Genomic DNA, 6,548 nt, shown 5'->3' with positions numbered 1-6,548 from the left:
GCCTTTCTTGGTTAACAGTCTTTGATGTTTTGTGGCTAAAATTTAAACAATATGGCTCATTTAACTGAAAGCCACTATGAAAACAGAGCTGCTTTATTAAAACACTCCTGCAAAGTGGAACAAATGCAAATGATGTCAAATTTGAAACCATAAGCCCTTGCTCTTCCCAGTTTCTTCCCAAAGTATCAAAGTTCAGATTCAGGAACTCTGTAACGCAATGCCCTTTGATTCTCTGCTTTCACATGTTAACCATGAGTACAGCTTTGATATGACATCTGAAGCCAATGGTTCTCATTAGGACCACCCATACATGTTAGTGTGTGTGTGTGTGTGTGTGTGTGTGTGTGTGTGTGTGTGTGTACCTGGTAATTATCTCGTTGTGGGGACCAATTGTCCCCACAAAGATAGGAATACCAGTGTTTTTGTGACCTTGTGGGAAACAAGCTTATAAATCAAACAAAATGATGTTTATTGAAAATGTGAAGTAGTAGAAGGGTTTCTGTGATGGTTGGGGTTAGGGAATGGGGTAGATAAGGGGAATAGAATATACAGTTTGTATGGTATAAAATGCATTACGTCTATGGAATGTCCCCACAAAACATGGAAACCAGAATGTGTGTGTGTGTGTGTGTGTGTGTGTGTGTGTGTGTGTGTGTGTGTGTGTGTGTGTGTGTGTGTGTGTGTGTGTGTGTGTGTGTGTGTGCGCTCTCTTCTGTATGCCTGATAAGCGAAATCAAGTTTGCTAGAATTGCAGGTAATGATGTTTGCAGGTTTTGCACAACACTGTACGTCTGAGACCTGCCCTAAAGGTACTGCGATATTACAACAGGCCACAACATTCTCAGACAAATTCTTTTGAAAGCCTTACGTTTTAAATTACGTTACGTTACTGTTACACAAAGCATTGCGTTAGCAAACCTAAGGGTGTGGGTTCTAATTCCCAGGGAACACACATACTGATAAAGTGCATACCTAAGAATTTTTTTTTTCGAAACATAAAGCTGGACAAATAATATCCTCATTGAACGCTGATCAGCTAATCAAATGAGCGAGCTCGATCTTACTGCTATAATAGTATAATAGAGAAATCAGAACTCTGAAGCACAATCTTGAATAAGGAATGTGCTAATGGAGGCATATTTTCAAGCCTGTTTACAGACAAAATCATTTTATCTTCCTAACAATACGCAGACTGCAAATCTATCTTCTTTTGGCACACCTTTGATGTTATCATTCTCATACGCATACGCTGCATTCATTTTTGATTTCCGAACTTGGCTTATCTACATAGCCTACCTCAGATTCACATGCGTGCAGACAGCTGCGCAGACAGATTAAGGACTTCTTTTAAAGACACCTGCTTTGAAGTTCAGAGTACACTGAAATGGGTGTGTGCGTATGTGTGTCTTTGTTGATAAAAATGGATGTACCTGTATTGTCTCACTGTCTGTGATATATCTATGATCTCTTGCTTTGAGTCAGGCTTCCTAAAGTGAAAACTAAGTGTGTCTAATCTTAACGTGCTTCAAAATACTAAAAACATCTTACTGAAAGCCCTAATGTTGTTTGTACTTATAATTATAACTAAACATTATAACTAACTACTAAACATTACTTTAAAAATGTATAGATCCGTAACTTAACAATCTTTGTTCATTAAACTTATTAACCTACAAAAACCATAAACTACAAAAAATAAGGGCAATAAACTTATAATGATCAGTACAGAAGTCACAAGGAATGTCCCTTTGTGTCTGAAAATGTTTTGATTATTTATGCGTGTTTAAAGAATAACGTATTATTAATGCTGTTTTGTTATAAATTATAATTTGTTGTGAAGTCACGTTCAGGTGATCAATGTTTACTTGGACCCTGTTCACTGTATTTCTCTCGACTATAATAAAGATCTGTGTAAACAATGTTGTGTGTTTCTGTGGTCAATTAAGTTCATTCATTGATTGACACAAAGTCAGCCATGATTTTTTATTTGATCTTGTTATACAATGTAAACAACAATTTAAGTTCAATCTTTATGAACACCAATTGAACTTAATTGTATAAGTGCACTGTACAGACTTTACGTTTGGTGACCTTAACTACAGTATTTAAGTTCAGTCTACATGAGTCATGACCACCAAGTTCAGTGAACTTAAATATTCAAGTTTTCAAAAGAACCATTATTCAATGGAATTGAGGGAACGGGTTTATAATCATGAACGAGTTTCAATCATTATTCAATCAATTATGTTATTAGACCCCCTCGAAAACAAGATCAAGGGATTTATCCAAGAAATAAAATTGAATTAATCACATAATTTTAGTCAATTTATTGATGCTGCCCTATCACAGGTCCATTTATACGTTACAGTTATGTTTCATGGAAGTATCAACATTTTCTCTGAGGTCTCTCATAATTTTTTTATTAAACAAATGGGCATAAATTAGCAATTGTTGACAGTGCAAGTAGATCTTTAAAATGAATATGGACAAATATTTAAGAAATGTGTATATTAAATTAAATGTTTTTAATTTCAGACTTTTAGACTGCTATGAAGTTAAATATAAAGAGTTTGGTTCCAAAATGAGATTAAGATTTTTTAAAAATATATATATCTATATTTTTGATTGTGCATTCGAATTTATATAAATTAAGATTAAACCTTTCACAATGATTTTTATGTCATAAGACATAAATTTATAAGACATAAATATTGTAAGAGAAAAGGAGACAAACATAACAAAATATTTAGGGTAACATTTAGACTACATTCAACAGCACACTCCTTTGTTTTTTGTTTTTGTTTTTATAGATAAGCAGGCAGCAAACAACAAAAGCACTACAAAAGTTCTTTCTTATCACAGCAAGGTTCATTTGGTGGTGCGGCACGCAAGCGCCCCCATGCGGTCCACGACACGCCCTTAATCGAACCTATTTGGACTTAGCGAAATATAAACAATTAAAATGCACACATTATGAATCATTTCTTTGTTTACAATGTTACATATTAAAAAACTTAATGTAACTTTATGTCATTATAAACCCAGGGAATTGGATGTCGCTACTGGCAGTCTTTGAAACGCGCAAGTGGCATTTAAATTATTACAGTATGCGAATTTCATTATGCTCAAATAGAATAAAAAATCAGAGGCCACATCATTGTTAATACAGTATAAACTTCTTGAATGTTTTATTGAATGATTATCCTTTATGTAGTTCCAGGGGACGACATATACTCTACTTTTAAACAATGTATTTGAAAGCACTTTATGTTGAGTGAAATAAAAGCGTCTGTCAAATGCATGTAAATATGGATGAGAGATTATTGCGCGGAAAGGTTTAAGAGTCACTCTTTTGTTGAGAGAATTGAATAAATGAATCTGTTCTTCCGCCCGTCTTTATTCGCGTACTTTGTGTTTTGTTCTGTGTTGACAGCATTCTTTATAAGAGCCATGTAGATTGATTGAACGTGTTACACTTATGATAAATAAAACGCACAAATTGTACGAATGCCTCCAGGAATAGAAACTCACAAGATCTGATGCATTCATGCATGTGGTTGAGTAACACCACTTAAACCTGTTGCATAAAACCATTATCATATGAAATGCATGTGGTGCAAGCAGCATGCCCATATGAATAGCGAATGAATGTGCGCTTCTTGGTTATAAGTTTGTCTCTTTCACGGTTAATTTACCACGAGGCTGAGACGTCGCGTGTGTGTTTTGATACTGAACATTTGCTTTGTATCTGCCTAAACAAAGGATTTAAAGTTTAAAAAAATCTGGATTGTTTTAACACATATAGTTGGGCAAATATGGATAAGAAGCCATAATTTCCCAATGACAAAAAAACATGGTTACTACAAAAGCATATTTTATTTATTAAATAAGCGTTTCAAATTTAAACAAAGCATTTTTAGGGTAGACGACACGATAGCTTTAATTTTCCCCAGAAAAGCAGGCCGTGTGTATTAGGCTATTGACGTATTTGCTGTCCAGACAGAAACACAAGATTCCAATAATAGCACATCCGGTCGCAACAACAAAATAGACACCAACATTGGTAAGCAGGTGTTCTGCGTCATAGATTTTACAGTTCGATTAGCACGCAGAATGACCAATTGAAAATAAAAATAACACTTTACAATAAGGTTGAATTTGTATAGTAAAGTAGCCTACATTAATTATGAATTAACAATGAATAATACTTCTATAACATTTATTCGGTTTACGTTAATTTCATGTTAATTTGTTAGTAATTTACAACACTAACTAACTAACATTAACGAACAATTGTATTGATATTAACTTAACTATCATACCTAACGAATAAATTAAATAACAGAGAGAATTATAAAGTTTTATATTTTAGTCATTATTACTAGTGGCTGCTTTAGATTGATTTGTCAATCAGACGGACCGAAATGAATTACAATTTAAGCCAATCAGAAAATAATTTTTATCAACATTTAGGCCACCATAATCAATGTTATTTTAATATACATCTAAATGAGTCATTTATCATTTAATAATATCAACATTTAACAATCATGGCAAAACAAACAGCATCAGAGTAAGACGATAGCAATAGTTTCTAAAATTAAAGCTACCTACCCAGAACAAAGAAACACTTAAAATGATAATAGGAAGTTAAACCAGGAAATAAAAAATGTGGTATGTGCTCCCCACAACGCTCACCACACCCATCCATTCATTCCATAGACATGACATGAATGAGAGGAATTAGAGCAATTTTAGCCAGAGAACAAATGAACGGTAGTACAAGTCCTTATAGCCACTTAACTTGGCCTTGTTACTTTCATATTAATCATGTCAAGTCAACAAATGTCATTTCTGATCAGGAAGAAATCATTTAAAAAATAAATCTGATACTTACTCTCTTTTTTGTACTTTATTACTCCATTATTACTTGCTATATTTGAATATTATAATGCATAATAGTGTCTAGATATTTAAGCAATAGGATATAAATTGCAAAAACACCAAATAATACATTTTCGCAGCGATGCGATCTCTATGGTGATCTAATTCAACTTTATCTGCTTGCTAAATATTTCAGAAATGGTAAATGCCACATAATGATATTTAATGTTCACACAAACGTTAACATATGAATATAAACGCGGAGAGGACAGACGTATTTTGCAATGGAGTTGTTTGTTGTGTTAACAGACCTAAATCAAAATGCTCTTAAACTTTAATGGCTTTTGTAAATTATATCATATCATGTTTCTGCATTAGTGCTGGGCAAATAAGTGACAACAATATAACCACACAAACTGCTGCACGCATGCGTTTTCAAATCTACCTCTAATAACTGTTTATACGTTATGAATTACAATAACAGTTTGCCAAGTGTGATATTTACACTATATTTATATTTTTACAAATTGTGTTTACAAATTGCTTTCCAAAATTTAGCAACCATAAGCCTTAGCTGTTTAATGCCATTGTGACAACTGACCATAAGCTATAACAGGACATGACACTTAGCATGTTGTCACAAAAGTTCAGTCAGCGCGTGAAAATTATAGCCTATAATATTATATAATTTAAAGTAAGAAATAACGTAAAATTAATCGTATGATAAACGTTCAACCAATGCATATGCGTGTATAATATTTGCATATACTACAGTAAATTATATACTAAATTCAATTTATATTATAAAATCATGACTAGCCTATTTAGCTGTTATGTACTGCAATAGGGGTTTAACTGAGCAATGGGCCTCTGACGCTATTTCACAATTTATGTTCTTCCAGCGGAAAGATAGTAGAGTAAAGACGATCTCGGAATGTGAAGAATGATTCGGATAACCAGTCTGTTTAGTTTTTTTCTGCACACGTGTAGGAGTCATGATCTCTTGACGCATATCATGTGGTATAAGTAAATATGCTGTGTATTGAATTACGGTAACACACCATGGCATGAAACCAAGACTAATTTTGAGTTAGTCGTAAATTACCTTTAATTGCTGGGAAATTCCAAATTTAGCACTGTGCTCTTACTGTACACAGCAAAAAATAATAAATACAAAAATAACGATGTGATGGCAACATGACGTGTTGTTTTACATTATTTTTGACACAACAACGCAATTTTAACTGATATATAGGTTGCAGCAACTCATAGCCACTTTGAAAAATTGAGGACATATACAATTAAAGCAGCACAAATTTAGCCAATATCAATAAAATATATTTGTATGCCCTTTTGTCCTTAAAAATATTCATCTAAAATTCGTATATATTATTTCTCAAATTTTACAAAAAAAAGAAACGATGTTTCGCAATATCCATTCAATAAAATCGAAAAAAAAAGATTAATAAAATGATCTCATTTACCACACAATCAAAATTAGCTAAACATTAATAGTAGCCTACATCAACTCGACGTTAAATAATAATTTATGATGTCTAACTTGTTTAACTACGTTTACCTATGAAATACTGAAGACAGCAAGATATGCTACATTAAAGAAATGAACATCGGACATAAAAATGTTAAATAGTGGCTGGAGTTAT

The 6,548-nt window shown here is 32.9% G+C and overlaps 1 long non-coding RNA gene across 2 annotated transcripts in view; it reads right to left on the bottom strand.

The window, feature by feature from the left end:
- LOC141358848 (uncharacterized) overlaps nucleotides 1–6,548 on the bottom strand; it is a 144,512-nt gene that overhangs the window by 4,279 nt on the left and 133,685 nt on the right. The window lies entirely within an intron of this gene.

The sequence above is a fragment of the Misgurnus anguillicaudatus genome, chromosome 3 (assembly GCF_027580225.2).
Source record: "Misgurnus anguillicaudatus chromosome 3, ASM2758022v2, whole genome shotgun sequence".
Taxonomy (NCBI): Eukaryota; Metazoa; Chordata; class Actinopteri; order Cypriniformes; family Cobitidae; genus Misgurnus; species Misgurnus anguillicaudatus.
This window is presented reverse-complemented; position numbering and strand designations above follow the sequence as displayed.